The sequence below is a fragment of the Anser cygnoides genome, chromosome 6 (assembly GCF_040182565.1).
Source record: "Anser cygnoides isolate HZ-2024a breed goose chromosome 6, Taihu_goose_T2T_genome, whole genome shotgun sequence".
Lineage (NCBI taxonomy): Eukaryota > Metazoa > Chordata > Aves > Anseriformes > Anatidae > Anser > Anser cygnoides.
In genome coordinates, this window is record NC_089878.1 from 11,763,634 (window position 1) to 11,789,868 (window position 26,235).

At 43.5% G+C, this 26,235-nt stretch overlaps 1 protein-coding gene across 15 annotated transcripts in view; it reads right to left on the bottom strand.

Moving 5' to 3' along the window:
• The window catches only part of AGAP1 (ArfGAP with GTPase domain, ankyrin repeat and PH domain 1), a 376,948-nt gene that overhangs the window by 317,977 nt on the left and 32,736 nt on the right, over positions 1-26,235 (bottom strand). The window contains exon 1 of one of the 15 annotated variants that reach the window (XM_066999592.1): positions 2,101-2,190. The exons of the other annotated variants lie outside the window; for them this stretch is intronic. The gene's annotated coding sequence lies outside the window, so the exon portion shown is untranslated. Of the gene's footprint in view, positions 1-2,100; positions 2,191-26,235 lie in introns of those variants that run through there. 15 annotated transcript variants of the gene reach the window in all.

Genomic DNA, 26,235 nt, shown 5'->3' on the forward strand with positions numbered 1-26,235 from the left:
GACCTCTATGCGGAACAAGCTTTGTGAACCAAAATCCTGAAGATCCTGAGAAGTACAAGGAAACAAACAACACAACAAAGAGTTTGAAGCTGAAGACTAACAGGCTGCTTTAAAATTAAGGTCAGTCATAACAGCTGAAAACTGAAAAGCTAAATGCATTTGCCTTCCTGAGTGGAGAGAACGTGGTATGTCAGAACTTCATTCAAAAATTCAAATCCTGTCCACCCTGAGTAGCAGTGAGTGGCTGTATTTTTCCTTCCCTTATCATTGGGAACAGATTTTCAAGTGTCCACCCACTCCCAACTTCTAGTACAGCTTTGACACCCAAGTTCAAGTTTGCTCTTGGTGCTTGTAAAGCCAAATACTGACAACTAACCAAACAACTGGGGCAAAGGCAGTGTTCAGAACCTCTGCCTCTTCACCAACTCATCACAAAGCCTTCACAAGCTCCATTTCCACCAAAAAGAATTCCCCACACCAAAATCATCACCACAACACCGACACAGGTGGACAATTTACATGCACTCCACCCCTCGTCCCTTTACCACCTTATAACAAATTCCTCACCACTCCCTCCCAGGCGAGCACAGACTGCTGCTGCCTTCATGATCCTTTATTGTCATCACCTACAGCTCAGCCCCAGCCCCAGGTAGCTGATGCATGACTGGGTGATGATCTGGGCCAGCTGCAAACGACAGGGGTTCCACTCCACTTCAAATCCCTGTCTTCCTAAATACTCCTGTTTATGCAGGGGAAGCAGAGCAATGGTACAGAAAGATGACCTCCTGAGGCGCCTTCTAACCTGAAATTTCCTATGATGCTATGACATACAGGTGAAGGTTTCAAAACTGGTCAAATACAGTTTTGCTATTTTAGGTTCTGTTTCACCAAAAACAATCTGAGTATTTACATAATGGAAGGAAAACTCTCTCATACCTGCCCCCCTCCTAACTTTCTGTGTGGTGTAAGAAATCACACTGTTCTCTGCTGGAGGGGAAAAAAAATAAAAAATCAGCCACTCCACAGATGCTTTCAAAGCATATGCAGACCCGGAAGGATCACCTCACAGAATTCAAAGTCCATGCTGCCTGTATACATTTGGTCATCTTAACCTAGCAAAGGGAATATCTACTACATGTTCATGTTTCCTAGCATGCTGAGAAATTACTTCTGCTTCTAACTTTGTTCCCTTGCTTCACTCACTTCACATCTGAAGACAAAATACATTTTGTGTTTCCCCCCTCCGGTTGGTCTGCAGTGAAAGATTCTTAGACAAAAGCTACTTAAAAGTGTTTTCTCCCCTGCTTTCTGGATCCTCATGTTAAATTCCAGTAGTTCGAACTGAAGTTCATTGCCTCTTAAGGCAGAGAGACTGAACACGTGCTATTGTACTACGAAGTATCTCTCAACCAACTTTACCAACACCAGGACAGTACCCACAAAGTACTAGCAGAATTTGGAAGAAAGTCTACCAGAGCAGAAGGGATAGTCCATTATTGAACCACTAACACTGAAGTCAGTTTCCTTGATTATACAATACTCCCCTCTCCTTTTATTTTTAACTCCTTTGTCCACCCTCTTCTTTAGTGAATTCAAGAATATGTGTGTTGCAACAGAAGACCACGTCCTACAGAATAAAGTAATTCAAGACATTTCTACCCCTTATAACAAGCACACACTTCTGATGAAGGTTCAAGCTTAAGAAAAACAAAAGAAGGGCTATTCATAACATTACTGGCACATTAAAAAATCTCTTTAAAGCCATGCTGATATTGCAATAATGTTTTCTGATATAAGTTATCAAAAATGAATAAGCTTAAATTGGCTTTTATTTTGGAATATTGTTTACAGAAGAGAAGAACCATGTCCAAACTAACATTCTTAACAAAAGACTCTGAACTATCTTTTTAAAATATTTTGGAAGCAAAAACAAACAAACACTCACTATCAGAACTAAAAGGCTTTACATCAAACACTGGATATTACTGTGTGGAATCAGAGGTCATTCAATACCATGTCCACCATGTGAAAGGCTGCTAGGTTGAGTTCCCATTGCTTCCCAGCGAGAAAAGTGCTCAGAGGAACAACTTACAGCCTTACCTCTGGAGCAGCAACGCTGCACCCACACTGACCCACCGCTTTGGCCATAGGTCGTGTTTTACCCTGAAACCTGCCCAACGTGCATGGTGACACTTCCATCTTCCTTCCACTGCCCCCTCCCCAAAAGCCAGCTTTCTCCCAGCTCTTCAAGATGGGAAGTACAGCTGTACCTGAATTCCTCAATCCCCACTTCTGCTAAATCAGCAGCTCTACAGGAGGGACACCACACCCTTCTTTGACTTCACATGGAACTTCAGGTGTCCCTTCATGCTTCAAAGTAATTTACCTCTTTTAGCTCTTACTTTTTATTTGCCTACTAAAAAATCCTAATTAGCTACACTATTTTCAGCAAAGAAAACCAATTACTATGGCTAAAAGATGTGGGCACTCCCCTACGATGCACTAGCTTGCTTATTCGTTAGGCTAATATAGCTATTTCAAGGATTAATCCTCCCATGAAAAACAGTTTCAATCGCAACAACACAAGTCTTGTTCATTGGCAAAATTAGTAAATTGATCAATGGATCACTAATACTCCTCCCTCAGGGAACACTAAGGCTGCTTGCATCTCTGCAACAACCCATATGAGAGTTTTCCGTCATTAATTTTCCAAGTACTTAAACAGAAAACACAACCGGTGAATCTGTAACACTGCCATTTTGTTCTGGTTTGGTTTTGAATTGTGAATGTGAGCAGGCAGTCTAAACGCAAAACAAAACCTTTGGTCATCTAGGGAGGATGGAAAACTCATGCCAGACATTGTGCTCCTCTACCCAGTTCAACCATAATCATACACTAAAAGAGAATCTCCACACACCTACCAGCGCTTTCGAGTCATCCCTCTCGCACGGCATTGTTCTCTGAGTACAGCACCAGCCCTTCCCAATTTCAGAAACAGATGTACACGAAGTTATGCTTTGCTAGCACTCCTTCCAACTGCAAACAAGATCCAACAGCAGCTTCTGCAAGAAATTCACAGTTCTTCCTACCAATTTAACTAATCAAACCTAAAACAGTTCATCAATATTACCATCAAATCCCTACCACTCAAATATTTACATAGCCATGTTGGCAAATGTCACCTTCTTAATTCCAGTTAACATTTTTTACACATTCTTACATCACTTGGAGGAGGCGGGGGCAATACAGGCTCACACACCACGCCACATAAAAGCTAGGTTCTGCCACAGAAGAGCAATGGACACTTAAAATACCCCAAATAGGAATTTGGACAAGTGACTTCAAAGTTCGGGCTGCTGTAGGTTCTCCCACACCCAGCGCTGAGCATCAGCTGCCAGACTGAGCACAGCTTCCAACAACCCACTCACGCTTTTCCATGTGGGAGGAAGGGTTTGAGAGTTCAGTGCAAGAGTAACTTGCTATCCAGACTAAGGAAGAGGCTCCTTCAGCTTTGACAAACAGGCTGGCACAGCGAGAAATCAAACTGTGCAAGCAGAAACACATCTAAACTTCTGCACCAGTTTCTGCCCCATGCAGGATGTTTCTCCTCTTCTGTTACAGGGAAGGGGAGCGTTCAAGTCACTCTCACTGGCTACCCAAAACATCAGAGACACCAACAGACCACCTAAGGACCCAGATGCCTTATGCACAAGCTGGGTACACCTTGCCCCCTCCGCTCTCCCCTCCCACACAAGAGACCTGAGGTCATACAGGGCCTCTGCAGACCACTTCCATTAACCCACGGCGCAGTTTCTCCTCATATCTAGATCTGAACAGCCCGATTTTGAACTTGCACACACTGCATCAGTGTAACTCTTGCACAGGGGAGCTCAAAACTGGACACAGCTATACAGATGTTGTCTCACAAATACTAAACAGATGCCAAGGAGGCCTCTCCTTGACCTTCTACCTACACTCTTTCTAACAAGCCCAAGTGCATTTGGGCGTTAGCTGCAGGGGCAGAGTGGCAGCACCTGGTCAGCGTGCCACCCGCAGGAACCCCCAGGTTGTACCCACCTAGGGCAATGCCTGCCATTTGTCTAGGTGTGACTTCAGGGTGCTCCCATTGGCCCACTTCCTCAGCCTGACGGGGTCCCTCCGAAAAGTAGTTGTGCTTTTCAACACGCTGACACCTCCCTCAAATTGGAGGGGATACAGAAACTTGTGCAGTGTGCCTGCTCTCCAACCCATCGCCACCCAGGCCGTTAATACAGACACCCCTGTCTGCCTGTAGTAACTAGCCACCTGCCTCCTGTGGCTGATGGCCATCCCTTTGAGCCAACAGGTCAGCCAGTGTTCCACATCACTGTGCATTTACCCATCCCAGACCTCACCAACATGGCTGTCACGATACGGTGGGAGACCACATCAAAGCCCTTGCCAAAACCCAGGCAGACAAGATGCACTGCTCCACTGTCCGTAGTCCCAGCCATGCCATCACAAAAGGCAATCAGGTCAGGGATGAGTTTCTGCTGGTAAGCCTGCTCTGGCTGTTCCCCTTCACCTTCTTGTCCTTTATGTGCTTCAACATGGCTTCCAGGAGAAGCTCCATAACCTTCCCAGGGAGGGAAGTAAGGCTGATAGCCCATCACCCCCTGGATCCTCCTTGCACTTTAAAGAAAAAACAAGCTCAATATTCAGCTTTCTCCCGCCACCAGGAGCTACCTGAGACAGCACAAGCTACCACAGGTGACAGCAGCTCCACAACTATACAGGCAAAGTCTCTGCACCCTCAGATGCATCCCGTTGGACCAGATGCAGGGATGGAGAACCTTCATAGACACACTGAAGTCAACTTGCTCCCGCAAATAAACAAGCATTCTTGGTTTTGGCAAGGGAAATTCAAGGACAGAAACTGCTCTCAAACTGAATACAATTACATTTTAGGGAGTTTACAGAACTAGAGGCAAAGAAGTTATCTAAATATTTACATTCTTTCCATCATTTAACGCACACAAATATTTTATTCCTCTCACAGGCCTCAGGATGACCCACTGATGGCTGATGCTCATACCCAGCATTATCCTGTACTGAAGCATCTCAATTCAGGAAGGGTTTCATGCAGATGCTGAAAGATACCTGCTGAAGTTCATCGCTCATTTCAAGAGCTCATGTCTTTTCCAAAACATGCAGTCCTAGCTTTAAAATATTATTGAAGATGTATAGTCCTATTTTACAGCAAGTTACAATCTTGCTCATCTATTACTTTATGTATTTATATGCACAACAGAGAAGAAAAATCTAGCTGTTTCACATGTACTCGTGATTTAACTGCTAGGCAAATATAATGCTAAAGGTTATTCTTGAGACAGGGAAACAGATGTTCAGTCAAAAGGAAATTTTTCTCAAGAGGAGATACCCAGGAAGTTTGTCTTTCCAATCTGCTCCAGCCCACAAATTTCCCACCGCACTTATACAACTGGGAAAACTATGAATCAGCCTCCAACTTCACTGCGTGTACAACAGAAATACCAGCTTTGAGGACTTCAGCACCATCATTCATAACAGCACGATTCTCACATAAGTGCTTCATATATTAAGCATATGGACTTTAGTTACTAGCTTCAAAATCCACTTGTGGTAGTCCAAAATCTAAGCAATTGAAATCTAAGCTTAAATGACAGAGCACTCAGGATTCTGAACAGCGTAACGTTTCAGAGGTACGTTAAATCCCATCGAATAAGCTTGCTAAGTGTGGAAACTGGCCCGCACAATAGGAAAAGGTGATGTCTTCTTACTTGTTAGCAACTTAGACATTTACAGCTAGAGTATCCGAGCAAACAAATGAAGCCAACAGTTCCAAAGGCATTTATAAGTCATAGGAATCCTCCCTACACCCTTCACAGATACACAGGATGGAAACCCCGACCTCTAGTCCAAGCCCCCTGCTGAAGCAGGTCACCAAAAGCATGCTGCCCAGGACCGTGCCCAGCTGGGCTCCCTTCAGGTGGAGGCTCCACAACCTCCCTGGGCAGCCCGGTCCAGCATTTGATCACTCTCAAGCAGTATTTTCTTGGGTTCAGATGCAACATCACATGCTTCCGTTTGTGCCCTCTGCCTCTTGTTCCATCAGTGGGCACTAATGAGAAGAGCCTGCCTCTCTTTTAGTTTCCTCCCATAGGTACTTTAGACACATCGCTTAGAGCCTCTGAGCCTTCGCTTCTCCTGGCTGACAACTCCCAGCTCTCTCAGCCTCTCCCCATATGAAGGATGCTCCAGATCCTGAATCATCTTCTGGTCCTGCACGGGATTTGCCCAAGTGAGTCGGTATCTTTCTTGTACAGGGCAGCCCAGCACCAATAGTAGGGCTCCAGATGTGGCCTCACCAGTGCAGAGTAGAGAGAAAGGTCACTGCTCAGCCTCCGACAGTCCTCCTTTAGAAAAGGCACAAACTCGTGCCTTTCACTGCTGACAGCCATGGCAATCATTAGGAATAATTAATCTTAGGCTAACGCTAGGTCAAGGACTACCATATCACGTTTCTTTCTACATATGTTTCTTACATCTAGAAGAACATTTGCGTATGCCAAATTTAATCTCTTGTCCTTGCCAGACCTTGCTTCATTCAGCATGAGAAATAAAATATTGAGGTAAACCCAAAATAACACAACATTATTGTAACACACATTACTTGCTTGTAAACATTAGGAAGTTATCTCTGGCTCGCATTTCATGTTTTTTACTTGCCAAAAATGAAATATATATCAAGATATCTTGTTTGGCAGATGTCCAACCACAGCTGCAAATAGCTGTTCCAGTTACATGTGGCAGTGGAAGACTAGGTTTCAAAATGAGGATAAAACGCATCACCAAAGAGGATCAGATATTCATTTAGGGTTTCTCAGATCAAAACCCAGTCTGAGATGGGATGATGGGATGCCTCTAAACCAGTTCTAAATCCCTTTCAGGCTCTAACATGTCCTGTCTTTGAGATCTTTTGCAACCCAGCAGAACAGAGCAGTTCTTCAGCAAGCCACTGCACTATCAGCAGGGCGTTTTCAGGTGCTTGCAGTGGCGAGCTGAAGAGATCAATACACAGGCAAGAGAAATGCAAAGTTTGTGGCTAATTGTGCAATATGTACTCAACTCCAGATGTTCAGCTAGTCAGTGTCCAATTGCACAAAATTCCTTAAAAAGGAAAATCATTTGCAGAGTAATTTAAGAAGTAGAATCAAGTAAGACTAAAAGTTCTGGGTCAGCTGGTGGTGAGCAATTGCTCTGTGCATCACCCACACAACCCCTTTCTTATTAAACTGTCCTTATCTCCCTGTCTCAAACCACAAGTTCTCACACTTTTTCCTTTAATTCTCCCCCCATCCTGCTAAGTGGGGAGCAAACAAGCAGCCACATGGTGCCAAGTTAAACCACAGCAGTCTTTTTGGTGCCCAACACGGGGCCCGAAGGGCTGAAATAACAATCAACCTCACCAGAGCATGTTAAAGAACTCATCTGCTCAAAATTTGTTATAATTATTCTATTTAATAGTTGGTGATCACGGTGTTGATTTATTTGCTCTCAAAGTTGGTTCAGGTAATGCTCTCTTGCTGCACCCACTCCCCGTTTTGCTGTTTATCACCCCCAGGGGCTGGCCAAAGGCTGCTTTTGGTTCCACCCCTGTGCTGTGCAACACTCGCTTAGGACACGGTAGCGGCTCTGGCCATGAGCCTACCGTGGTATTTGTGCTCAGCACGGCCGCCATCCCTTGGAAACTGTTAACAAGTACACGTTTTACCTTTTCTCCTCCCAGAGCCAGTCTGTGGAGGAGACAAGGAACAATACCTTCGCATCTTCCTTCAACTAGCAAAAAGGAAACATGAGCTTTCTTAGGCATTGTGAGGTTTTGGAGAAAGCACATTCCACATAACAGTCTGACTGTAAGCCCTCTCTATCAAGCAATCCACAAGAGCCCTTTTAAATGGGACCCTGAGCAACAACAAGCCTTTGAACAAATTAAACAGGAGATAGTTCACACAGCAGCCCTTGGGCCAGTGTGAGGATGCCAAGATGTGAAAAACGTGCTCTGCACCACAGCCAGGGAGAGTGGCCCCACGTGGAGGCTCTGGCAGAAAGAGCCTAGGAAGACTTGGTCAACCCCTGGGGTTTTAGAGTCAGGGATTCAGAGGACCCGAGGCCCACTACACTGCAACCAAAAAAGAGAGACTGGCAGCATACAGAGGGGTTCGAGCTGTGTTGGAAGTGGTTGGTCCTGCAGCACAGCTCCTCCTGACACCCTGACTGCTGGTGCTGGGCTGGGCATTCAAAGGGAGGGTCCCCTCTGCACGTGGGTCGTGCTGATCACTGATACCCTATGCTTAAGTGGTAAGGACTTGGGTTATTCAAGAACTTGTAATGAAGGCCAGAGGATTACACTAAAACTGTCAGGTTAAAGTCAGCAGGAAGAAAACTGACTCAGGAAACAAGTATAATTCACTAGCCAAGACACACAGGCCTGTGTCCCACACTACTTGCACTAGAGCTTTCGTTGGTCAAATCTTGCTTTCACTCCATCTATTAAAGCCTTTTTTTTTGGGGGGGGGGGGGGTTACCCCAAAAGTAAATGAATGATCTGTGTGATCTGTGTCAACTCAACGTAACTGAAAGGAAACAAAACACATACACACACCTTTTTTCCAGTTGAGCTGGAAAGACAACGTAATTGAAGTTCAGAGCAGACTTGGTGTAGTGGGTTTACATGGCAAGGTTTTGGTAGCAGGAGGCCATAGGGGTGGCTTTTGTGAGAAGAATCTAGAAGCTTTCCCACGTTAGGTAAGGGTCCCACTGCTGACCAGAGCTGAGCCAATAAGTGATGTTGTTTGCGCTTCTGTGAGAGCATATTTAAGACAGGGAAAAAAAACCAAGCTGCGCCACACAGCAGCTGGGAGAGTGAGAGGAGTGAGGAACAGCCCTGCAGGCAGGCGCCAAGGTCAGTGAAGAAGGAGGGCAGGAGGTGCTCCAGGCGCCGGAGCAGAAGTCCCCTGCGGCCTGTGGTGAGGACCGTGGTTAAGCAGGCTGTCCCCCTGCAGCCCATGGAGTACCACGGTGGAGCAGGATTCCACGCTGCAGCCCATGGAGGAGACCCCGGTGGAGCAGGTGGACCTGCACCGACGGAGGCTGTGGCCTGTGGAGGACCCCTGCTGGAGAAGGCCCCAGGCCGGAGCTGCAGCCCGTGGAGAGGAGCCCACGCAGGAGCAGGGGGTCTGGGGGGAGCTGCCGCCCGTGGGGGACCCGTGCTGGAGCAGTTTGCTCCTGGGGGATGGACCCCGTGGTACGGAGCCGTGTGGGAGCAGTTATTGAAGAGCTGCTGCCTGTGGGAACCCTACGCAGGCTCAGTTTGGCAAAGGACGGCATCCCGTGGGAGGGACCCCACGTGGAACAGGGGCAGAGAGTGACCGTGAAGGAGCGGCAGAGAAGAAGCGCTATAGACTGACCACAGCCCCCCATTCCCTGCACCGCTCAGGGGGAGGAGGTGGAAGAGGGCTGATGGGGGGAAGGCGTTCTTGGTTTCTTTCCTTTGTTTCTTGCTTCTCTAGCTTGTTAGTAATAAGTAATAAATCTTACTATCTCCCTATGCTGAGTGTTTTGCCCATCACAATAATTACTGCGCAATCTCCCCATCCTTACCTCAACCCTTGAGCCCTGTGGATCGTATTTTTCTCCCCATTCCCCTTAGAGGAGGGGGAGTGAGAGAGCGGCTGTGGTGGAGCTCGGTCGCCCACCCAAGTAAAACCACCACACTTGGCATTATTTAATAAGTAACAGTATAAGCATTTAGGCAAGAGCATGACAGAAACAAACCATTTCTATCATGTTTGCTGCTGGCATGAGCTAATACCTGTAGCTTTTTGGTTTCAGACTTCCTCTGTAAGATGCCACTTAAATTCATAGCCATTTCAGAACTTTAGGCAAAGATTGCTGCCTATCTACGAATATTGCAGATATTTTCTGTTTGCTTTATTTCCAAACATCAAGTCATAAAGAATGATATCTATACTGTAAGCACAGCAACATCAAACCATGCTCATCTACTGCCCAATTCACCATTCACAACATAGCAGGCAATACTTGATACGCTTGATTAGCAAATAGCTGCTTCAACAGAAATTCATCTCCTTTAAATTGGTAGCATACCTGCCAAGGCTAAAGAAATCTTCATTCTTATTTTTTTTCAGCTTATGTATCAGAAAGTCTATACAACAAAAAGATTGCTATTGTTGATAGCAATTGCTATCACTGAAACAATGATTGTCTCCTTTCCCAACCAAGCTTTCAGAGAGGTTTGACCACTGAGATAAAGCTGTAAAATGCTGTCCAAGATCTTAGGGGTTTGTGAACTCTCTCATCACGTCAGCCCCCATAGATATGTTTCCCTGTGTTTGTCACAATTCAGGATTAAGCCATCTTCAGTTTGTTACAGTCAGCTACTACCATCCGACTCATTCAGTTTGCAGTATTACATGATGTCACCTGGCACCCCGAGGACTATTTTCAAGTGCATAAATTGGCCTCATGTCCAAAGGAATGTTTCTAGACTTACGCAATCATTTCAATCAAGACAGTGAAAGTGACTTGCATTTCCTTTTGTATTATCAGCCCAGCTGGAAAAAGCCAGGCTTTTGCGATAGCAGAACACTGCAGGTAATTGATATTCTCCTGTAGTTCAAGCATTGCTACATGCAGCACAGGGGACAAGAATGATGCACTGATGTGCATCCTGGAACAAGAAAGAGTAGCATGGCCTTCCAGTCTAATGGTATTCTGAATCTGTATTTTGTAACTACATTCCAACATCTGAGCATTCATCGGAACGTTGTAGCTGTGAATATATCAGCTACTTGAAATTGCTTTCTCAGTTCCCTGTCCATTACCCAAACAGAAAACAAATCTTTACTTCCTTACCCCCATGCAGTGCAGGTGCATTCATCTGATTTTCAGCAAATTATCTGTTCTTTCCATCTTTCTTGCGAGCCCTTCAGAAGCCTGTTTTTCTGCACTGAATTCCTGACAGGAACATTTGCAGGTTCCCCTCCTTTTAACTGAATTTTTATCATCTTAGTGAAGCTTATGGAATGACTTCCCATTCTGGTCATAATACTGCGTAAGAGGAGAAGTGTTCACCCAGCATGACAATGCTTTTTCCCCCTCCAAGACCTTTAACCCCACTGCACCAAGCTTTCACGAATATTTGCAGAGGAATAAAAACTGCCAAAAAAATATTTTTCCATCCTCCTTTAAGTTAAAATCCTCGGTGTTCAAGGGGGAAAAAAAAGGGGGGAGAGAAAAAAACCAAAAACTTACAAAGAATACATCCTGCTGCCCCAAACAAAGGCTCTTTTTGCCAGTCACAAGGGATGGGAGTAACATGCTTTCACTGTCCAGAGGAAAGACAATTCAATTTGCTGTATGCTGATAAACACTGGGCAAGAAGAATGGCTTGCAGAAATCCACGCACTTGCTGGAAGGCAAATCTGAGGATTGCAGCCAAAACAAATATTAGCACGTGCCCATGGAGGCACAGATGCCAAGATCAGGAGCTGAGCAGCGGGTAACAGACCCAGGTACTCCTGCATCTGAGAGGATGACTTCTCAGGCACTAGTTCAACCCCAGGACTCGAGCCGCTCTGCGTAGCAAAGGCGAGCTCAGCCTCACAACTCAGTGGTAGGGCATGGGCCCAGTGAATTCACACTACAGTCCTTTTGGCCAGCGTGACGCAGCTAGCATCATTAAACCAAAAATTTGAAAAATCGATTGTTTTTACTGGTTACTGTAGAAAAGCACCACTATGGTGAGAAGAACAGGAGGAAGACATGCGGAGTGAGTGCAAACCAGCGCAATGTACAGCTCTGCTTCCAGCCCTGAGGTGCAGAAGTGCAGGGCAGGCCCCAGCAGCCTGAGAGCCGCACGTGGAAGCGCCCAGGGCCGCCTGCACTGGACGGGCAAGGATGCAAACCCAGTAGCTGATGAGGTCAGACTCCTGCACCCAAGGATCTTAAGTAAGGCTGCCTTTTGGCCTAATGAAGAGCTTCGTTAGAAGTGATAGTGGGCATCTATGGGGGGAAAGCAAGCACAGAGGTTCAGCTCAGAGGTCAGAACTGGCCTTAAGCTCTGCTCCTGAAAGGCAGCTAAATTAATATCCTTCCTTCCCTGCCTGCTGCTAAGACTGAAGGTGCCTGCTGAGGCTTCGCCAGTATGACAAGTTACAGTCGGATTCATTTTTCCAGAACAATTCAAGCGAGCAGTAAATACTCTCCATCTTGCAAAACCAATTTAAGGATATCAGAAAAAAACAGGAACCTATCATTTCAAAAATTACATCAACCTAACCCAGCGAGCTTCCCCATCTCCAATCATTTCATCTCGGGAGGATCCCACCACCCTCACAGAAGAGAGCCACTACTGCTTCTAACCAACACAAAGAGGGAAGGGTACCAGGGCAACCGCTCTTGGCGCTGCTGGGCCCGCTCCCAGCAGAGCCCAATTAGAGCCAGGGCAGCGCAGCAGCTCTGGGGGCCCCTGGGCCGAGCAGCCGGACAGCCTTGCGCTGAACAACAGTGCCTCCGCCCTGCGGAACATACCTGAAGTTCTTCTGGGAGGTGCGGATGGGAGAAGCAAGTCCCATAACCTTTTCTAGGTGAGGGTCTTCGAATGGCTAACAATTTTTTAAAAAGTCTTTGGACTTGTTTCCACTTGGAACTTCTCACAGTTTTATATTTTTGATAACTAAGTCAGGTCATTTTACGCTGTCTTCTGTTTTAATGATCTTGTTTCAGATTTAATGGGACATTTTTCAGCAATCCATTGTTAAGAGCCCCTGCCCTTGCCAACCTGTTTAGGGTAATTTCAGTAGTGTCCCTGAGTACTCTGAGGTCTACCAAGCATTTTCTATTTCCTCACTGTATAATTAGACCTCCACTATGCTTTGAACTTTTACCCCATCCACATCATTTAATGTTAGATGATGCACTTTATTTTGCCCTCATTCTACACCTTACACTAGTTTAACTTGGTAAATGACATTCTTTGCAAATAAACACCATCCTTGCTTAACACAAACTTCTCATACTCGATGAATATCCATAGCATTATTAAACAAAGATGTTGTGGAAGGGATGGGCAGTTCACCCAGGAATTAGTTATGTACTTAAATCCCTCAGGAACAGCGCACCAAAAACATAAAACAGCAAAATACCACCAGAAATAATGGAGTGATCCCAGGAACTTCTGGTTGGTAAGGAAGAGCTAATGGTGTAGAGGAGCAGCACTACAGCAGCACTGGGAATCACCACTCACTTCCAGCCAAAGATCTGTATTTTTACAAGCCAGCCTAGGTAAACCTATCATGAAAATCCAGGGTTGGTAGGGTATCATTAAACAAGCAAGAAACAGACACTCACTGTTCTTCAACATAAGTGGTAGTGACCTAAAATAACAGGAACACAAATCTGAATACACCAAGATTTTGCTTTTAATTATTCCCTGTACCCAAGGAGGCAATTCAGTTTATGCAGTTTGCACATGAACCGTTATTATTCATGCCACACTTGTTTCTGAACACATTTTAGGAAGTGCAGTGGCAACTGTACAAACAAGCAGTATTTTATTCCTGTATTTAAAATTAGATGTCTGTTGACTTTTATAGAGAATTAAAATTGAAAGAAGATTGTCTTTACACGTAAGGGATCTGGGAATTCACAGAATGCACAAAATAGCCAGAAGGCAAATGCCTCTAAGAACTAGGTCACTCCTGCTGTTTCAGAACCATTTACCATCCCCAGTCACCATGCTGCAAACAGAGCTGCAGCTAATGGTGTTAATGGTACAGACACTGCAGGCAAACCAAGCACCCACACTTAAAGACGGAAAACAAATTGTCACATTTCAGAAGTCGTTCTCAAATAACGTATACTGACTTAAAACAGCTGCAGAATGCATTAACAAAATAGCAGTCAGTGTTATATTTAGAGAAAACGTTAAGTCAAACAAGGTACGATTGTCACAAGTGTGTCATACAAAACATCTACATCCAAGGGTGTTCCAAGGGAACTTAGACTCTGGCTTTAGAAAGGGTACATCTGATCGCATGAAAACTTTGTATTTGACTACTTTTCACTGTCTTCAAGATGAGAAAAAGCAATTCCTTCCCAGCTCTTGATTTCCAGCAGCTGAGGTTCAGCAGATGCACGCTGACTCTTCTGGTACGTCAACAGCAGCATCTTGCAGCAGGAGCCTTCACCACACCACATTACTCTCCATTTTCTCACAGCACTGTGAAAAACCAATTTGCAAACAGCCATGATGCACTGAAGAGCTGAAAAAAGTAAATTTACAAGAGCCAGCCCCTGACCTTTTGACTACAGCCAAAGTAACGCTGTGATGCTTTACTTTGAGCATAATCATCCCCAGGCTTCACATAAGGGCTCACGCCAGGTAGATATGTTCCCTGAACCAACCAACCAAGGTCAATGCACAAAGGATGCTCTGCTTCCTAATCCTTCGTTCATCCGGCAAACTACAGTGCTTGTGCAGCTGTGCTAGTCTTTGGACCTCAGTCGCATCGTGCTTTCACTTTCCAGCTAAAAAGCAGCAGCATCTTTTCAGGATGTAGTACCAAAAAGCACGTCACCAGTAGCATTCACCCCAAACAGGATGTGTATGTGGCTTTACCTAGAAGGACCTCTCTTACACACACAGCTATGCACCAGATGGGTTTTAAATATGACAGTCTCCCTATCCTAATACTACTTAAGCATTTCCCGCTGGGGTATAGCGGATGAATTAGTACCTGCTAAGAACAGAGAAAACATGGTTCAAGCCAATTCCTTCCTGAAATGATTTTAAGCATAGAAAAAACTCTACAGTCAAGCAGAAAACACATGATAGAGTCAGTCTGCAAGAACAGCTGAAAGTGAAATCCCTTGTTATGTCCATAAGCAGTATTAAAGCGAGTTAAAATTGTATGGGAAGAACTACAGTGTTTTTCATAATACAGGCACACTCTCCCAGAGACATCTGAATAAAAGGCAACTTTTTAAACTTGGTTTGGTCCAAGTAATTGGCTACAAGGAACCATAAAACAGGGAAATCCTTACCAAATTCCTGAAACTGTCTTTTCCAGGAACTTCGGTACCAATACCTTCCTGGGGAAGGCAGGACCCGGCCAAGCAAGTTCAGAGTAGTTATGCATGACAGAAGTGCAGGCAATCAAACCACACTGAGTATTTTCACCATCATCCCTGAACCCGCACAATGCATGCAGGGCAGTTGAACCACAGCGCAGAAACCAACATGTTGGACATTGGGAGGTGGAAGCCACACAATTTATCACAGCTGGTGCACAATAAATATATCCACAACACCTTGGAGAATGAATATTTGGAGGCAACAAATGATCTATTACAGCTTGGATGTTAAACCAGTCATATTTCAGAACGACGTTGCTGTTATTAGCAGATGACCTGCTGAAGTGGTCAGCTTTTAAGTTTAACGTAAATTCTTGTATTTCAATCATATCCTAATGCTTCCTTCATAGCAAAAGAAGCACAAAGCACTCTGAAAGTTACATGAATGTTCGACAGTTTTACAAGTCCGGCTTGATACGGCTTAGAAGTATAATTTACATATTCCTACCACGCTACTTTTACTCTCCAAGTATTTGTATGTTTACTGAAGACAAATGTATCTAAACAGCCCAGAGCACTGGAGAAAAAAAGAGAAAGTATTTAATCCAGAAGAATGCACTCGGACAGTATACCTTCTGCATGTCCCACTAACACTAAAGGTGGCAAACCTGACCCCAAGTACTTCAGCAAGAAATAGGGGCTGGAGATCTGGAGAGGGTAACCACCACTTGGAGGCACCACCACCTCAGGCGGTCGTTCTGCACGGGGTGGGCAGCAGCCACGCCAACGTGGGCTCACAGCTTTTGGAGGCAAACAACCCAGTATAGCTTGATTTTAAACCAGACTTATTTATTAATAGCTATTGCTACTGTATTGCCCCCTAAAAAACAGCATTTCCTACTTCTCTGTACAAGGTTTTAAACAATGAATTCTTTTGCTCTGTTCACATCACAAGCCCCTTGGACTCACACAGTACTAGTTGTTTGAGGCATGGGACAAGGAAGCAGAGGAAGATGAAAGGAGCCCAGGGAACTCAAATTAGTATTATAAATAACGTTAAAGGCCAGCCAAGCACTTCTCCTCATTGAAAGAAAGCTAGCAAAACACTAATGAGTAGCAGCTCATTATTTACCCCAAACCAACACCTTAAAATTACTATCACATACTTAACTCAGCGTACTGCTGCAGCCCGCACATAATGTAACCACAAAGCTTTGAGGGCATCCCCGAAGCAGAGGGACACAGAACAAAAACCTGGTAGATGCTCTGAAGAGACTGAAGATGTGCTTCCTACTTTAGTTTTAATTTCCTTCTGACGTGCTGTTACCCCTTGTTGCCTTACAAACAAGGATTGAGCATATTGGTAATAAATTTGGTTTTGATCCATTTGGATGGCCAGTAAAAGTCTTGTGCTGTATTTTAAGCTACTTCAACAAAATTCAAGCCAGCTTCTATCAGTTTTTACATCATTTTGCTAGTTCCATTTCCAAATCAGGTGTGCCTGCTCTGCAAGCACAGCTGTATGTTCAATTCAAAGAGCATTTCCAAGACCCTGGAATGCTGTTGTGTGATGTGTTTTTTAAGACTTAAAATAATGATTTATTCAATTATCACCTCACCTCTATCACAGAAAAATTTACCATCATCATTGAATGAAAAGATATTCATCAATTTTAAAAAGTTATTATTCTTTTAAGAGAACACGAGCAGAAAGGACTTCTATTTTTTGTGGTTAAGGCATGTTCAAACAGACATGAAATGTCTGGCATATTTGAAAGCCAGGTATCCAATTTTTCTCTTCTCTTAATGGCTGGTAGCAAAAAGAGAAAATAGCTTTGACCCACTTCTGCAGAGAGAGATATAAGCACTCCACATTAAGCTCACAAACAGAATGCATTCCTATTCTGTTAATTCACTGCCTGCAGAAAACAGCTGAATCTAAGGGTTAATTCTCTTCACATGCCATCTCAAAAATCAGCTCTGATGAAAGAAAATATTTTAAAATATTATTTGCAGACAAAAAGTAGCAGAGAATATGTTTTACCAGAAGAGCTTAGAAGAAATAAAAAGACTCATAGGTGAAACCTTCACTGTAACAGCAGTGCCTCTACCATTCCCACCAGGGTTACTTCGCTGCAGAAGTAAGGCTTATAATGGATAATCATCAGCATGCAGATGGAATACTTAGAGCTCTTTTTGAGAATATAAAAGCTCATCAGGGTAACACAATGACAACAGTAAAGGCAAGATACATGCATGTATTTAGCTATCCCTTCACATGCAGCTTTGCTCTTCATCTTTCAGGAACCCAACCTCCAGCATTTTTTATTTTTTTTTAATTACAATAGCAAAACAAAGAAGCCACTGGCATACAAGCATACATATAGCTCCTCATTCAAGGAGAACGTGACATTTGACAAGTATCCAGCAACTATTCCATTTTTCTTTTTCAACCTGCAGCAGCTGAGACACTCCCCCTGATGTACCTCGCGCTGGTGACAGATCCATTCTTGCTCCGTCCCTCCACCTCAGAAGCAAAGCCTGCCCCTGACTTTCAAGGTCAAAAACCAGAGCTGGCTGCCCCATGCTGACCCCAGCTGGCCTGAAGCCACAGCAGACCCCGAAACCTGATCAAAAACTCCACACCTGGACCAAAACCAACGGCCAAAGCTGCCCCTCTGGGTCCAACTCCCCTCCCACCTATCGCACTCCATACTTACCAATGCCACTGCACGGAGTCTGCTGCCAGAAATAACACCCATAAGCAGAGACTAGGAGAAGGGAAGGGAGGGCAGGGAACATGGGAACCAGAAAGTCACTGAAAGCACCGTAACCAGCTGTAGGGAAGAGCAATTGAGAACCATGCTTCTGTGTGTGCTCCAGTTCGGTGTCCCAGACAGCTATGTGCGTGGTAGCGTTAAACACAAGGTGACCAACGTGAACGTGGCTGCCAGCAGAGAAGCAGCACAGAAGCTCCCAGCAGACCACTTTTGACCTTTCAGCTGTTGAGGAATGCCAGTGAAGAGCACAGAACACACCAACCTACCTAACAGACGTTCCAGAAATCTCTTCCTTGCTCACTTAGGTGACATATATTTTAAAGACCCTGGAAGGGAGTAACATGGACCTTCTCTTTAATACCCTCAACAGACACGTCCATGCACAGAAGCCAACATCAAGAGCAGCAGATGCGATAAGGTTCAACACAAACCATGGTCATGTGCCAATTTGCTGTTAATTACACAAGCTTTCAGGACTACTGCAGTACTATGCACTAAGGAGGGTGCCAGTTAAACACATTCACTAAGGAAGATTTGAGTAAAAACAGTTTTTGATAAAATATATAACATTCTTAATGACCAAAATAAGAGGGTGGGGAACCTACAGTGATCAAGTTTACTATCATGCACACAGAACATGAGATTATAGGAGACAGACATGCAAGGCACCAGCACAAATCCTGAAACTAGTCATTATTGTTTTAGGGTTGAACACTTACCACAGCCTGCTCCTAAATAGTCCTTCCTTGTATCACCCTCCCGTAGGAAAACTTCAGGCTGCTGACTCGACAGCTCAAGATTATCAGAGTTTGAGCAAAAATAGTTATTCATCACCACTCCGACATGCAAGCTGGTAAGAAAAACATGCGAAGAGATGAAAACAAAAGCTTACCTCGCAACTTCTTACCTCAACATCCCGCCAGTTGTTGAACGTAACACAAGCTACTTAATCTGTCCTACTGAAATTCACCTACAGGCAGAGCCAAAGCTAACCGAAATTCCACATTCCTAGACCTTTAATGGCTACATAAATAGATGCATTTTTTTCCCCATCAACATGCTCACAACTCTTCTTAAAATATAAAAGGGCCAACACCTCTCCTTACATTTATCACCCTTTCCCCCCTTCAAAGAGGATTTCCAATTCCATTTTGACTGGTTGTCAAAAAAAAACAATTTAGATGTATATCCCTACCTATGCCAGCTCCTAGATATTTTAACCCAGGGTGGTACTCACTTGCCCTACCTAACTCTTAACATCCAGGGCTGTTCAAAGCTGAGGCACACAGGGAAAACAGACATCAAGAAACCATAGAAGCAACAACAAACTTAAGGAATTTCCTTTCTCTCAGCACACAAATGCTATTACCTACTAACTAAGTACTTGTCAGTGTGAATGACTAACAGCAAAGAATATTTCATGTATCATCTGGAAAGAGCCAAGCCCCTGAGATCTCATTATCAGAACCAAGTGCCCCAGCTGACATGAATTATTTACTGCAAACCCATGCTTTTGATTATGCACATGCATTACATGCTGACGGTGCATCTGTGCCCCAGTTTTAAACAGTCACGTGGAAACAAAGCCAAGCTAAAATACAACATCCACTCCCCAAAACAAGATGATGCTCTTGGCTGATAAGATGAAGTTTACACGTGATAATACACAGATGTTTTCAATACACCCTGAAGAGAAATGATAATAGGCTGGAGAACACATGCATTTTTCTTTCTTTTCTTCTGACACACTTACAGAAAGTAAAATTTTTGGTCTTAATCGTGTGTACCCAAAGCACATGGCAATCTCTTTCACTTATCTGAGTGACAGCACGCAGGGAGACGCAGAGACATTAAAACACACTCATTCTCGCTACGTTCACCTGTGTCAGACCTGTCTCTCCCCTCTACAATGGGATTTCAGACGAAAATTTATTACCCATCTGGGACACACTCTGACAGCTTATGGACTGCCGCATTGAAACTCCAACAGGGGAGTTTCCCTCACCTCTTTTCCTTCCTCCTCCTTCTCTACCAGAAAGCAGAAATGGGCTACCTGACAGCAGTGTCGTTAAAACAAATACTCTGAAATGTTATTTGTTGCTCTCGAACCATGCTACACATGCATTCACACACAATCATAGGTTCATTTAACATTTTCATTTCATTAACATCACCTAAGTCAAGGGATGTCTTCATAAATAATGCCCATGCCTATAAAAGCCATCAAGGTGGCTGCCGAAGATCAACTTGGTATCTTCCATTTCAGTATTAAATCCACGTCTTCAGCTTATTCAGAAGCAATAATTTCATCTAACAGAATTTAGAGTATTTGTAATGCTAGCCTGAAAAGCAACTTGAGTATGCAACATAGTTTTCCTGAATGAAAAAAACCAGATGATTATCACATCAATATCCTGTTGTCATTCCAATCATTTTGTTAAGCAGCTTTAAGATACCACAAGTTAGTTTTCATACAACTGAAGAAAGCTCCAAAAGTTACAGCAGCGAGTAAAAGAAACGAGAACCAAGTTCTCAGAAGTGACCTCTAGCTACAGGTCAGGTATTTCCTTCACCAAATTCTAGTACATGGATGCAAACTTTTTTTTTTTTTTAAAAAAAGACAAACTGCAATCTGACTCCATTTCTGCAAAAGCTTTCGTATGTACAAAACAGAAACCTTTGCTCCTGTTCAGTAAACTCTTATTGCACTGCAAGCCATTACTCTAATGTTTAGTCAACAGCGCCTGGACACCAAGGTAGAAGAGAAGTCGTGTAGGCATGCAATATACACAAGAAGGAGCTCAGCTCCCGATACTTATTTTAAAGCACAGTTCCACACCATATCAAGTTCAGAAACACTTGGTATATCTGCTTGTTCCCCTTGTTCTTTACAGCAAATGTGCAGCGCTTTTGCACAGCAGCCCGGGATGTGTAAGGGGGAGGAAGGAGGAAAGGGATACCTGCGTTGGCCGTCCTGCAGTTTAACCAGGTGGGCCAAAGGGAACATCTGCTTCCAGGAGGATAAGCAGGACAACTGCTTATCAAGTTGGAGGTATTTACAAGCATAACACAGCAAGGAGCAGTGATCAAGCCAACAGGGAACAGAAACACATCCTCTAGAGACCTGTAAGCTTTCTACATTGTTAATTTTAAACACAAAACTAGATGTGCTACATGAGATCTTTTAAAAGCAATGGGATTTCGGGAGGGCTTGTGAGTGTTAAAACATCAACCAACGAGAAATCGGATATACCCATAGAACACCACATCAGGTTACCTCCTGAATGAAGTGACCACAGGAGAATACAGATAGCACCTGAAAACAAAACAGTTCTGACCTTTGCTATTTTACTTGCCATGCTCATGGTGTTTGAATTTATTTTCCTTTAAATCAAACAAAGCTACATTCATACATCAAACAGACACAAAGAACATTAGCTCACACATATAAGCAAAATATCGTTTTTAAACTGTTGGTGCAAATGCAATATTTGTCTTTTTTTTTTTAAAGCAGAAAGCCTACTACAAGTACTCTGCTACTAGTGCATTTGACACACGTGCTGGAGACCCTCTCTTTGCCATTTTGTTTTCCCTACAGCCTGGCTCCTTCCCTGTAGCACTTCCAACCACTCAAGCTCTCAACCCCCTCCCCAAAACACCTGCTTTCCTCTGAAACCTTTCTAAAGGGACCTTTCAATTTTTACATTACATCCTCTGTTGCAACAGCCACCAGTTGCCTTCTATAAGCTCTCTTCCCCGAGACAAGGAAGAAAGGACTCTGCGTGTTCAATTAACAATCGCCTCGTGCCCCAAAATCTGTGGACTTGGAGGCACACTGCCGCAGCTGTTCCTCTGCAAAGCACGGCCTGCCACTGTCCCAGCTGGAGAGGAAATAGGAGCTACTGAGCCTGGCTCCTGCCTCTGTACACAGCTGTATTTTTGTACTTAACTGCTCGCCTTGTTTGAATCAAAGACCATGGTTTTAAAATTCAAGCGACTGTTCGGATGAGCTTCCAGCATTACTTTGCATTAATGGGAAATGCAGCTTTGGTAGCGAAATTCATCAGCCTCAGACCACCACACCTCGCATCGTAAACTTGCGGTGATGCACTAGCAAACAGATTTAACAGATGTTAGAAAAACTGCATTCTTAGAAATAAAGTTGCTTGCCATACAAAGCCTGAAAAACTGGAACAAGCAGAAAACAGAACTTGAGGTTACTTGGACCACATCAAAAGCCAGAGCCGAGAAGGAGAACAGGGCTCGCTCCACACAGTGCTCCCCTGGCAGATAGCAGCACCGGCCCTGACCCCCACCAGACTCAGGAGTCCCCCCAACACAAACCGGGGACCAACTCCTCTCCTGGCCACAGCGAACCCATCCTCACAAAGCATAATGCCTGCAGGGACAAAAATGAACAATTTGGCCTAACAAACAAATAATTCAATCCGAAATGGGAATTTCTGCATTACACCTTGCACATTACCTCGGACTTGAAGTGTTAGGCGATGCAGGAAATTTCCAGGGATTAAGCTCTACTACTGTGCACACAAGCTGTGTGTACAAGGCTAGAGAGGAAAGACCTGGCAAGAAAGACTTGAGAATGTCTTACATTTTTATGGCAGTACTTTACTTTTATGTCTCATTTTATTTAGCTTCTTAAGTGCCAAAAGACAAACACCTACCTTGAGAGCCTTCTTGGGACATGCAGGACCGCGACTCCCACAGAGCCCTACAGAACACAGGTGTACCCTGACATACATTCTGAGAGAAGATCCCTAAATTAGAATTACACCTTTTCCTGCTGGGGGAAACCCCTTTGCACATTTCCCTATCGAATACCACGCCTTTCAGAGCATCATTTTCCACATGGCCTTGCACGACCAAGCTTCTACAAAGTCTGCAGTTGTTTACACAGCTGTGAAACAGGATAAGAGAAATACAGACATGCACCTATTTTTTCCCCAGGCACGAACTGCTTGTATCAAGGTCATTTATTCCACAGAGAACGCATAATTGCCATAAAACAGTTCATCTTCAGTGGTAACTTTCCACAAAACAATATATATAAGCCATACAAGTCACGGGGCCATAGGAGAGGGAGATGGATGGACAGAGGACAGTTAACTTATGGCAAGTTCTACTTCTGCAGACAAGGAAGAAAGCTGGTGCTGACTCATGAAGTTGGTGACAATTCTAGGGAAATACTATTTACTTTTCAGGCACGCACTTTTTCTTCACAGAAAATCTCTGAAGTCGTGCTCATAAGCATCTCACTAATTAAAACTGGTCTGGGAACAGTCTACTCCTTAAACATACAGCTCACTTGCTGACTGCAATCTCCGCTTTTTTTCTTTTAAACTTCAGCCTCTAAGCAAGTAATAGCCATACATTCTGCAACTTTTCTCATGGAAGCAGTTTTAATAGTTGGGGAGCAGGGTACTGAACTCTCTGTCCAACGCATTAATGATGTCTCTGGTGGGATATCAGCCTTGTGCTGAAGACCACTGCTGCTGCTACCTCCTGGTAATGTTCCCATGGCTCAAATCTCATACTCTGCAGCAACAACACAAGGCAACTTGGGAATAACCTCAGGTTTTAAAATTAAAAGGCATCAGCACAGAAGATGAGAGCTCCTAGACATCAAGCTGTCTTAATGCCCTTTGAAAGCCTCCACAAAACTACGTAAATTTAAATTCTCCACTTGCAGAACTGCTTGCAAGCATTTTCTTGAGCTATAAAGCAGCTATGGGAACTGCAACACAAGTTTGATTTATAGGATCATCCTCAACAGTGATTTAAAAAGACTGTCCTGATGCCTTTGAAGAGAATGGCAGCATGGTGCTGGCACAGCTGCTGTCATCTCCACAATTACGAACATCCCACTATCAGAAAGGGTCATAACAGGACGGTTCTGAAGGTAGTGAGAGGATTTTATACTGTGAACAGTTCATGTACAGGCTTGTCCCACGAGCTCAATTTCTGAACTACTTAGACATGTATCCTAAAGAGCCTGAATTCAGCAAAACCAGTTTCCTTCCTGTTATCTAATTTTAAAAAGGAGGATGAAATGTTATAAAGCAGGAGGCTCACTGGAAAATTGCTCTAAGAGAACCAATTCTCATCATGACTCATGCCGTTAGAAAAGCTTCTAATTACTTGAACAAACCACGAGGGAAAAGGAGAAAACCTACAAAAATTCACATGATGCAGGAATACTTAGTGTTTTTGAGTTCAAGTCCTGTTAAAAACAGGCCTTCTTAATTTCTTTACTAGTCCAATGAAATGCAGACGAAGTACCCGCTCTCATTTCTGCTGTGTACCACTTAGCTCTCATCCCAGCCTCACAGGACAGGTTTGATTCACATATCTCATTACCTCCACCTACTGGTGAGAGTTGTTACTTGTAAAAGAAAAAAAACACCACCAGCAAAAACACCATCTCACACAGTTTTATTTTTTACTTTTTAATTTCAGAAAAAAATTGTTAAGGAAGTAAAATAGGAGAATGCAAAGTTTCGACTCAAAAACCAGAAGGTACAAGCCAATACACCACACACTACCGGTTTCTGATGTCCAAAATTTCCTGTACTGGTAGCGGCAAGTAAATTCATCTTTGGATTGCAACTGGAGTCAGCCAGGTGTACGCTGTCTGTATTTGTTCCACTCCTACACTGACTTATAAAATTAACTCTTAAGAGACCAATGTGATTTAACATTAAGCTTCACAGCCCTTACCAGTAACATATTAAACATATTCCTCCCCATATAGCATCATGAATATTTCAGTTCCTTTTTGACCGGAAAAGCACCATTAGCCTTCAATGTTCTTACAACCTGTTTTCTGTGATAATCCTCACATAGTTTATGTAAACGTTAATTGTTTCAATTACAAATCCTATTATTTAATTTTTTTTTTTAATTCATGCACACATTAAACGAAACATAGCATGCTAACCTGGCAGTACTTCAACACGACCTTATTACCAATAAGGAATGATGCAGCTACTTGCCAGCACTGCTGGTTACACATGTCAGTTCCACAGCTGGTCATCGAAATGACAGACAACTTCTCAACTGTGAATAAATCATGACATATTACTATTTTTTTAAAAAATTCCCAAACATCATTTATTTATTCTGCTGAACTCAAAACCCAGGTTAGGTTTTGAATCGCTATTTATAGCCATCTCTTTACTGTAAGACTGCATGGAAACACTCAGTAAGCGTGCATTACTACAGAAAGCAAAGCTTTACATGCTCATCAGAGAGCACCAACACGCCCCCTGCCAAGCGCTATCTCCAGGAAGCAATCATAACTTCTGTTTCAATAAATTGCTAGCATCTTTTCTAGTGCAAGGTAACACACAAGCTTGGAGCTGTACGTAGCACACAGCGACTGCTCCCTCACACAGCCCCACAGCGCTCATCCACACGGATCCTTCAAAGCAGTCCTCTAAGAATTAGGTGAAGCCAATGAGAACTCAAGTAACACAATACAAATACGACACATTAAAAATACTATTTTACCCTACATGAAACTGTATGGCAGTCTCCAAAATCTTGTTTCTCCTATCTTCATTCTTTTTATTGGACATGATCTTTGTATGTGCCTGGAAGCTTTCCTTGTCTGTTTTGGGTTTTTAATGTATTTTTAATTTCAAGTATTACCATATTTTAAGACATCAAAACTACTTGTTCTAACAAAAAAAGCATGCTTTCCCTTTCTTCAGATACTTGTAATTCATTCTTCTGCCCATATCCAATTCACAGAGGTGTCAGTAACCAGAAGGGGGCAACATTTTAAGTAGTATATAAAAAATACCAAATTGCTCAATGGTCAAGCTGATATATTTATTCTTACCAAGTCATCATGTCTTCGCAAAGCTCCTCCTTTAATATCACAAGGAAAAAATATAAAAAAAATCTGTCAGATATTTCATGCATTTCCACTTTCTACTTTCGGATGAGCAATTTGATCGGAAAACTTTGAAGCAGTGAATTCTGTTTCACCACAAGCAGTCCAATGCACCACTACGATGCTTCTATTTCACACAGCAACTATTCCATAGAAACACTGTTAGCTTGGAGGAAATGACTACACTTGGTATTTCACATGCTGAGTTTTAATTCAAATAGTTGTTTTGTTTTTTTCCCTGAAGCACTTCTATTTCAGTGAATTCCTAAATTAGGAACAGTTAGCATAGATGCCACTGAACAAGCTTTTTTTCAATGCAATACATTTAAACTTTCACACTGAAGTCAAAACAACAATCTA